This window comes from Lepus europaeus, chromosome 4, assembly GCF_033115175.1.
Source record: "Lepus europaeus isolate LE1 chromosome 4, mLepTim1.pri, whole genome shotgun sequence".
Lineage (NCBI taxonomy): Eukaryota > Metazoa > Chordata > Mammalia > Lagomorpha > Leporidae > Lepus > Lepus europaeus.
The window spans coordinates 105,663,868-105,673,493 of record NC_084830.1 but is presented as its reverse complement, the minus strand read 5'-3'; the positions used below and the strand labels follow the sequence as shown (position 1 = coordinate 105,673,493).

Below are 9,626 nucleotides of genomic sequence, written 5' to 3'. Positions count from 1 at the left end.
CACGCAGAGGCCCCAAGCAGAGGCCCAGAAGAGCAGTACCATGGAGGCATGAATGACGGAGCATTGGGAATTAGGGACAAGTGGCTGCTCAGGACGAGGAAGATGATGTGCTGGGATAGGCAGAGAGCAGGAGCAGAAGTCATCTGAAGATGGCCGAGGCCCCAGGGGACAGAGCTCTGTGTCTTAGCTGCTATTCCCTGAACACGGACAGTTTGATTTCCAGAAAGTCCCACCCACGTGAGCTGGTTTGGGGCATTTCTGCACCTTGTGATCAGAAGACCTGAGTGTCGGGGCTGGCCCTGTGGTATAGTAGGCTAAGCCTCCACCTGCAGCACAGGTATCCCAGATGGGCACCGGTTCAAATCCCAGCTACTCCCCTTCCTGTCCATGTCCCTGCTAATGCACTTGGGAAAACAGCAGAAGATGACCCAAGTCCTTGAGCCCCTGTACCTACTTGGGAGACCCAGAAGAAACTCCTGGCTCCTGGCTTTGGATCAGCCCCTCTCCAGCCATTGTGGCCATTTGCGGAGTGAACCAGCAGATGGAAGACCTCTCTCTCTGTAACTCTGCCTCTCAAATAAATAAAATGAATCTTAAAAAAGAAGAAGGCCTGAATCCTGAGTCTCTTCCTTTTCCTCTGAGCCACCAGGGAGATGTCCTCCCAGGAAGCATCTCCCCTGTGCGTGCCCTGACTCTCATAGGCCCTTCTTCATCCCACCAGGATGGAGTCCAGGCCCCCAAGCGAGATGTTGCAGGGCTTTTAAGTCCTTAGCCCGCCCCAGCTCCCCATCCCCATCCCCCAGTCATGCCACCACCCCCACATCTCATCAGCCCACTCTCCAGCCCACTAGTTGCTTTCTTTCCTCTCAACACCCCATGTTCACATCCTTCAATGCCTCATCTCTGCTTGGAACACCCCTCCCCACCCTTCCCACGAACAACGCCCTATTTGTGCTACCAGACCTGCTATAAAAATTACCTCCTTCTCCCTCCCCACTCCAGCTGAATCATTCTTTACCCTGAATTCCCACAGAAGAGTCTATTTTGCTAATGGAGTGGATCCAGAAGGCAGAGTGCTTAAAAGCAGAGACCGGGTAGAGCGAATCCCCCAGATCGCCGCGGGGCCCTCTGACGTTCACAGCTTCTGCTTTCTCCTCCGTGACCCGGGAGAAAGCTCTCCCACCCAGCGCCGTGGTGAGAATTGTCAGAGATGACATAGGCAGAAGACGGTAGAGTATCAAACAATCCCATGAGCCACACCAGGGCGGCAATTTCAGAGATGCCGGGGTAGCAGCTAGGAGCGGACTCCCCGGAGTGGCACTGGGACTGGAACCAGCTGCATCCATCTGCAGACTCAGCCCCAAGACCTTCCCCAAGGCCTCTCTCAAGACGTACAGTATACAATGGCCGGAAAATCTGGCACCCACACAGCCCAAGCCAAGCCTCGGCGGCCTCCCCACCAGTCCAGAGCTACCTCGGAGCCCAAGATGGAGACCAGAAATAACAGATGACAACGACGATGGGTTTCCACTGGAACTTTCCACAGACCCTCCCCACACCCCCGGGGGGAAATGTTATTGCCACCGCATATCACTCTGAATCTGCTTTGTTGGTTTCTGGAGTTTTTCTTCCTCAGTGTCAAGCAGTCAGACCGAGCAGTGATTACTCATTCCAAAGAGAGCACGTTCTTTCCCTATTTGGCCTCACAGTGGTTTGGGCTTCCTCAGATTGAGAAACTTCACTTCCTTTGAAAGATGGTTCTTTAAAAAAAAAAGAAAGAAAGGAAGATTTATTTTATTTATTTAAAGGGCAAAGTGGCACAGAAAGGAAGACAGAGAGAAAGAGACCTTCCATCTGCTGGTTCATTCCCCGACATGACCACAATGGCCAGAGCTGGGCAAGGAACCTGGAACTCCACTGAGGTCTTGTGCGTGGGTGACAGGAGCCCAAATGCTTAGGCCATCTTCCGCTGCTTTCTCAGGCACGTTAGCGGGGGCTGAGCAGAAGCGGAGGAGCCAGGATTGGAACCTGCGTGCCGAAGTGGGATGCCGACATTGCAAATGGTGGCCTCACCTGCTGCGCCACGAGGCCACCAGCCCCTTGGTTCTTTTTTTCTTTTTTTAAATTTACCTATTTATTTACTTGAAAGTCAGTTACATACACACACACACACACACACACAGGTCTTCCACCAGATGGTTCACTCCCCAGTTGGCTGCAACGGCCAGAGCTGTGCCAATCCAAAGCCAGGAGCCAGGAGCTTCCTCCAGGTCTCCCATGTGGGTGCAGGGGCCCAAGCACTTGGGCCATCTTCTACTGCTTTCCCAGGCCACAGCACAGAGCTGGATTGGAAGTGGAGCAGCCAGGTCTCAAACCAGCACCCACATAGGATGCCAGCGCTGCAGGCCAGGGCGTTAACTCATTGCGCCACAGCACCAGCCCCAGTCCCTTGGTTCTTAGTACGTATTCGGAGCAAGGAGAGATTTGGGGCAGTAAGATCTCAAAGCCCTCTTAAAGGGTAGGGAATCTCGATTCTGGCCATTTGTGACAATGACAACTCCTCATACGATGAAAGAGCTCAATTAGCTTCCAGAAGTTTCCAGATCTGGTATAGACCAGAAACTTTTAGAGCTGGGAGGGGTGGCAAATGCCATCCTGATCAGTTGCATGGCCAATCATGATTCAAACCCGGTGGGTGAAGGATACCACTACCTTGTCACCAACCTCCTCTGGTCTTCACATTGAGGATGAAGCCATGTACCACCCCATAGCCCCCCACCTCCTGTGCCAACCTTGTCTCTGACCACTGCCTGTCTCCCTCAGACACCTAGCCATGCCCCCCTCCATGCTCCAGGTTCCTTGTGGAGGCCAAACCTGTCCCTACAGCAGGGCATTTGCACTTTGTGTTCCCCACGGTGGCTGTTGCTTCTACCTCACAGGCCTGGCTCAGTTCCAGTATCACACACGCAGAAGAATCTTCCCCAAGGAGCTTCAGCAAAGTTTCACTCCAGGCCATTCTCGGTGACACGGCTGTACCCTGTTTCATGTATCTGGAGCCAGAATGATCTGGCTTGCTTCATCTGCCTCCAACTCAGCAGGTGTTTATCTGGCATAGTCATGGCTGCATCCCAGAGGAGACCCAGGGCCCGACACACACAGACTAGGGGGCTCAGTTAAGTGAATAAACTAACGAATTTCACATTCTGCTTTTAAAAATCTGAACCTCATCCCAACTCTATGTGGCAAGCATCGCCATTGTACCTATATTATAGGCAAAGAAATGGGCTCCAAGAAGCATTCCCCCAGGCCACTTACTTAGTTACAGACTGCTGCGTAACCATCCATCGCCAGCCACGCTGGTTTGCAATAATAGGGTGCATTATTGCCTTCACTTCCTTGGTTGGCTGTGTGGCTGTGCTGTTCCAGCTGAACTCACTCCTTTGGCTGCTGCCTGGTGTCTGCCGTAAGAGCTGGCATGGCATGGGATGGGGTGGGGACATCCTGCTCCATGTGTGTGGCTGTTCAGTTGTCCCAGAACATCATTCCAACAGGGCGACGGCTGCAGAGGCAAGGGCTCTCAAGGCCTGACCTCAGAAGTCACGCAGCATCATTCAATCATAGTGGTCCCAGTGGTCAAAGCAGCAGGGACATAGACCCACCTCCAGGTGGGAGGAGCCTGGGCTGAATTGTCCATCACAGCCTGGGAACTTGGGACCAGCTTGATGGAGCTTCTGACCCCCCACTGGGGACAGACCAGGGCACATGACCATCCAGCAGTGTTAGATGGTTCCAGAAACCATCACAACCCATGACATATTTACCTCTCACTCCATTCCATGTGCGCTGGGAGCTTGGGGGGCTCTGGGGTTCCACTCTGGGATCCCCAGGGATGGAGCAGGTGCTCCCTGGAGGAGTTTTAGTCCCATGGCAGAGAGGAAAAGAACGTGGCTGGAACTCACTGGCCTAGAGCCTCTGTATGGAAGGCACACAAACCATCTCCACCAATGCAGCAGGAGTCCAGCAACTTACAGACACCTCATCCACTTTCTGGAAGGGGCGATAAATCTGTGTGGCCAGTGGCCCCACCCATCACAGACCCTGTTTTTCTTCTTCCTCTCCTCTAAAGAAAATATTTTTAAAAAACATTTATTTATTTATTTATTTGAAAGGCATAGTTGTTACAGAGAGGCAGAGAGAGAGAGAGAGAAAGGTCTTCCATCTGCTGGTTTACTCCCTGGATGGCCGCCAACGGTTAGAGCTGTGCCAATCTGAAGCCAGGAGCCAGGAGCTTCTCCCAGGTCTCCCATGCGGGTACAGGGCCCCAAGGACTTGGGCCATCTTCTACCACTTTCCCAGGCCATAGCAGAGAGCTGGATTGGAAGTGGAGCAGCCAGGTTTTGAACCAGCACCTATATGGGATGCCAATACTGTAGGCAGTGGCTTTACCCACTATGCCACAGCACCAGCCCCTAAAGAAAACATTGTATACTCAGCCCAAAACCCCTCTCATCCCACTCGTACCATTGGTCCAAATGCCGCTCTCCTGTCTGCTGCCTCGGCCCAGAGTCCACCACAGGGACAGAGGTCACTGAAGCCCCCTCTTCTCCAGACATCACTGAGCCTTTTTAGCCACCCCTGCCTACCACCCTGCCATCCCCACTGCTGTTGGCCCCAAGTCGGAATCAAGTCCTTAGAGCCTCCTGTGAGGGATCAGGCTGGCGTGCGATGCCCCCTCCGCCCCTCTCCTGTGCCCTCTGCTCCTCACTGGCAGCCTCGCTGGCAGCCCTGCAGAACCAGTGAGCACTCCCTGGATGCCCAGGCTCTTTGAGTCTCAGTGCCTTTCCCCCCTCCCCCAACTCCTCTAGCTCCTCTCCCTTCTCTCCACCTTGGGCAACGGTGCTTCCTTTTATGATCTGCCTCTAAAGCCACCCCTCAGCATCACATCCAAAGAGAACTGGTTCTCAGACCCCCTGTAGATATCAAACTCTGAGACGCTCAAGTCCCTTACATAGAACGGGACAATATTTGCATAGAACCTATACACTGGCTGGCGCCGGGGCTCAGTAGGCTAATCCTCTGCCTGTGGCTCCGGCACCCCAGGTTCTAGTCCAGGTTGGGGCGCCGGATTCTGTCCAGGTTGCCCCTCTTCCAGGCCAGCTCTCTGCTGTGGCCCGGGAGTGCAGTGGAGGATGGCCCAAGTGCTTGGGCCCCTGCCATCCATGTGGGAGACCTGAATGGAGCTCCTGGCTTCTGGTTTTGGCCCAGCCCAGCCCTGGCTGTTGCAGCCATTTGGGGAATGAACCAGTGAATGAAAGATCTCTCCTTCTCCTAATTCTGCCTTTCAAATAAATAAAATAAATCTTTTTTTTTTTAAAAAAAGGGAAATAATGACAAGAAAAAAGAACCTGTACATATGCAGTACAGACAGTTTTTTTCTGGCATTTTCTATCATCAGCTAGATGGATGGTTAGATCTGCAGACATGGAAACCATGGATCCGGGGGTTCTCTCCTCTCTGGAGACCACTCCTTCCTCTTGGCAGGGTCAGTCTTGCTCTCCACTTCCTCAGATAGCGTTCATTCATTCATTCACTCAGTCAGCGAATGTGTGTTAGGCATGGACAACGTGCCAGGGCTGTTCTAGGCTCTGGGACTCAGGGACGAATCCAGACAGGGTCCTTGCTCCACTGTTGATTATAAAGCAGACGATACACATGCAAACAACATAATTTTTTATTTTATTTTTTTAAGATTTATTTATTTATTTGACAGGTAGAGTTATAGACAGTGAGAGAGAGACAGAAAGGTCCTCTCTCTGCTGGTTCATTCCCCAAATGGCCCCAATGGCCAGAGCTGCACCGATCCAAAGCCAGGAGCCAGGTGCTTCCTCCTGGTCTCCCATGCAGGTGCAGGGGCCATCCTCCACTGCTATCCCAGGCCATAGCAGAGAGCTAGACTGGAAGAACAGCTACCGGGACTAGAACCGGCACCCATATGGGGTGCCGGTGCCACAGGAGGATTAACCTGGTGCACCATGACCCCGGCCCCAAACAAAATAATTACAAAGGACTCTGAGAAAAACACTGGCAAAGCGGGCACTGCTTTAGAGAAGCCCTGGGGAGGGGGGTGATATTCAGGCAGCCATCAGAAGAAGGAAGAGCGTAGCAGTGCAAATGGCCGGTGGTAGGGTTGGCTTGGTCTGTTCCAGGAACAGGGAGGAAGGCACTGTGGTTGAGGAACGTGGAAGGAGGTAGACAGCAGTGGGAGATGGGATCAAAGAGATAGGTCTTGAATATCACTCTCAGCAACGATGAGAAGCTTGGACTATTTTTTAAAGATTTTGTTTATTGGCTGACTTATCTAAAGGCAGCATCACAGAGAGGAAGAACCATCTGTAACTTCACTCCCTGAATGCCCGCAACAGTCAGGGCTGGGCCAGGCCACAGCCAGGAACAAGGCGCCCCATCCAGGTCTCCCCCACGGGTGGCAGGGACCCAAGTACTGGGGCCATCATCTGCTGCCTCCCAGCATGCGTGTCAGCAGGAAAGAGAGATGAGCCTCAGTCCTAGGCACTCTGATACAGGACAGGGATGTCCCAAGGGTCAGCTTAACCCATTGCACCTTACCGCCCACCGTGGGGGCTTGGATTTTAGAAAAGGAAGTGGTGAGAGGGTTGGAAGCAGAGAGGCGGGAAGGCAATGCTATGATACTCACTTCTTAGAGACGACTTGGGCTGCTTTTTGAGTCACAGATGAGCAAGAGGGGAACCAGGACGGCCAGGCTGGGGCTCTGGTCATTTCAAGATGACAGTGACTTGAATGCAGAATCCACATACCAGATCCCCACCTGCCTCCTGTGTCCTGGGCTGCTGCCCCAAGCGTACCAAGTCCCTGGCCACCCTGCCCTCCCAGCACCCTCCACTGAGACCTGCGCCGTTCCTGCAGGAGATGGAGTCTTTTCTACTGAGCCTCTGTTTTCTCGTCTGGAAGGTGGGTGTTAGTTTCCCTGCCTAAAAAGCCTCTCTTCCCAAGGCCCCTGCCCTTATTTCTTTCCTCTCTCTTCATCCTTTCCTTCAAGCAGAACAAATACACTCTAGGGGAATTTTTTGGAAGTATTAATGATACTTGGGCTGATCTGAAGCCAGGAGCCAGGAGCTTCTTCCAGGTCTCCCACGCAGGTGCAGGGGCCCACAGACTTGGGCCATCTTCTACTGCTTTCCCAGGCCATAGCAGGGAGCTGGATCAGAAGTGGAGTAGCCGGGACTTGAACCGGTGTCCATATGGAATGCCGGCACTGCAGGTGGCGGCTTTACCGACTACCCAGCAACGCTGGCCCCTGGTTCACTTCCTAAAAGCCTGCAATGGCTGGGACTGGGCCAGGGTGAAGCCAGGAGCCAGGAAGGCAGCCCCGGTCTCCCCCAGGTGGTGACAGGGACCCAAATACTTGAGACCTCACCGCTGCCTCCAGGGGTCCACATCAGAAGGACACTGGAGCCAGCAGCCTCAGCAGGGAATCAAACCCAGGTGTTGTGCTGTGAGACTCCGGGGTCCCACCCTCCAGGCTAAAATCGGCTCTCTGGTTTTAATTAATAACCCCTAGACTAATTGATTTTTGTCCCCTGATCCTTTGTGTTTCTAGATTTCAGATCCCAGAATTGTCTAGACTTTCACCCCACTTCCAGCCTGGGGACCCAAGGCTAGGACAGCCTGGTCTCAGGTGGTCTAGCACCGGGACCCCCACCCCCAGGGCAGGATCTCCAACGCGCGGGGTGGGGCGGGGGGGGGGCGGGGGGGTGTCACCACCGGGAGTCTCCTTCCCACCCAGACCACACTGGCGGACACTCAGTCTCAGGCTCCCCAGTCGAGGGGGCTCAGGCATCACAGCCAGGATGGAGGGGGAAGGCTAGGGAGGGAGGGCGCAGCGTGAAGGAAAGAAAGCCAGAAAGCCGATGTCACCGGCAGAGGAGAACTGGGGTCAGTGTGGGAGACGAAGGCTGGAAAACGGAGGGGAAGGGGGGGGGGGAGGGGAAGGAGACGGAGATCGGAGTGCGGGAGGGAGGGAGGGAGGGAGGGACCTAGGGACGGAGGAAAGGAGGGAGGGAAGAGGGAAGGGAAGGAGTGTTGGAGAGCGAGGAGGAGCGAACCGGGGGCGGAGACGAGGAAGTGGGTGCGAGGCGCGGGGCGCGGGCCGTGCGCGCCGCCCGCTCCATCCCTGCCCGGAGCGCAGCCGGCGCGGGCGCGGGGCCGAGGCGAGCCCGGCGCGGAGCCCCCGCCCGCGGCCGCAGCACCAGGTAAGGCGGTTGCCGCCTCCCTGTGGGGGCCTCGGCTCGCGGTGGGGACTGGGACGGGCGCTGGTGGGGCCGTCCGGGGCGGCCGCTCCCGGGTCCCCGGCGGCCGTCGTGGCTCCGACCCCCGGGTTCAAACACCCTCCGGGCTGTGCCTGACCTTGGGGCAGGTGCCTCCGGCTGCCAACCTCAGTTTCCTTCTCCGAGGTTGTGCCTGCGCGGCCGGGTTAGCTTTGCGCCCCCTCCGACCACGTAGGTGGAGCTCGGTTTGGAGAGTCCCTGGCTCGTCCCCGCGCCTGGGAGGTGGCATTTCCCCGGGGCGCTGTGCTTGTCGTGGGCAAGGGGTGACTTTGTGCCTAAGGCGAGCCGGTGGAGAGCCCGGGGGTGGCGGGCAGGGCGCTTCCAGTTTCTCAGGGGACCGCCGGCCTTCACCCTCGGCGAATGGGACTAGGTGGCACGCGGGCCGGGCAGGGGGTCTTCCCCGGGGCGTGGTGAGAGGGATTGGCCCTCGGGGTGAGAGGGGGCAGTGGCCTCTTAAGTAGTGCGGTGACCTTGAACCTTTCCGCCCCCCCCCCCCCAAGCCAGCCGTGGGAGTGGGAGGCGCTCGAAAAAGTGACTGCGCTGTGGTAGCCCTCTGGGCACCTGCGGAACCCTGAGTCGGGGGAACTCATTTGCATGTGCCAGGTCCCCTCCTTCTCCTTGGTCAGAGATGGCCAATGGGTGAGGCCGGATGGGGGCCCAGGGGAGCAGGAGCCCCACCCCTCGGCCCAGACACATCCGGAGGCCCCACTGCTTCTCAGGTGACGGTGTGCATCGGGCAAGACTCTGGGTTCAGTTTCTCAGAGCCTGTTTGTAATGGGAAGCTATGAATTCCGACTAGCAATGAGTTCTGCTACCGGGAGTTCATCAAAGGCAATTGGATGGATTGGGTTTCTTGACATCGCTCACCCTAGGATATCAGGTGAATTGAATACAGTGAGAAAATAAGCTTCCCTCCCGTTCCTGCTCTGTGCGAGCCGGACACTCCGTGCCTTGGGTCTACAATATTGGCTGCAGTCCTCATGACGGTCCTGGGAACCCGGTGCCATCAAACCCCAATTTACAGATGAGGGCACTGAGGCTTATAGAGCTAAGTCGTTTCCATGTGGCCACTCTGAAAAAAATAATACTACTAATGCTGGGGCTGGACCTAGGTCTGCCAGCCTCCAGGGTGCTTCCAGCACCACCACCCAGGCCCCAAACTGTGGCAGCGTAAGGTGCATGCCACAGGGCACCTGGCGTGGGCCGGTCAGCCTGGCTTCTCGTCCCTCGTGTAACAGGAAGAGCTGCTACGTGATCCCTGGG

At 55.7% G+C, this 9,626-nt stretch overlaps 1 protein-coding gene across 1 annotated transcript in view; it reads left to right on the top strand.

Annotated features, from left to right (window-relative positions):
* Window positions 1–8,252: 8,252 nt before the first annotated feature.
* The window catches only part of HRH2 (histamine receptor H2), a 52,264-nt gene continuing 50,890 nt past the window's right edge, over window positions 8,253–9,626 (top strand). The window contains exon 1 of the mRNA XM_062189633.1: window positions 8,253–8,288. The gene's annotated coding sequence lies outside the window, so the exon portion shown is untranslated. The remainder of the gene's footprint in view (window positions 8,289–9,626) is intronic.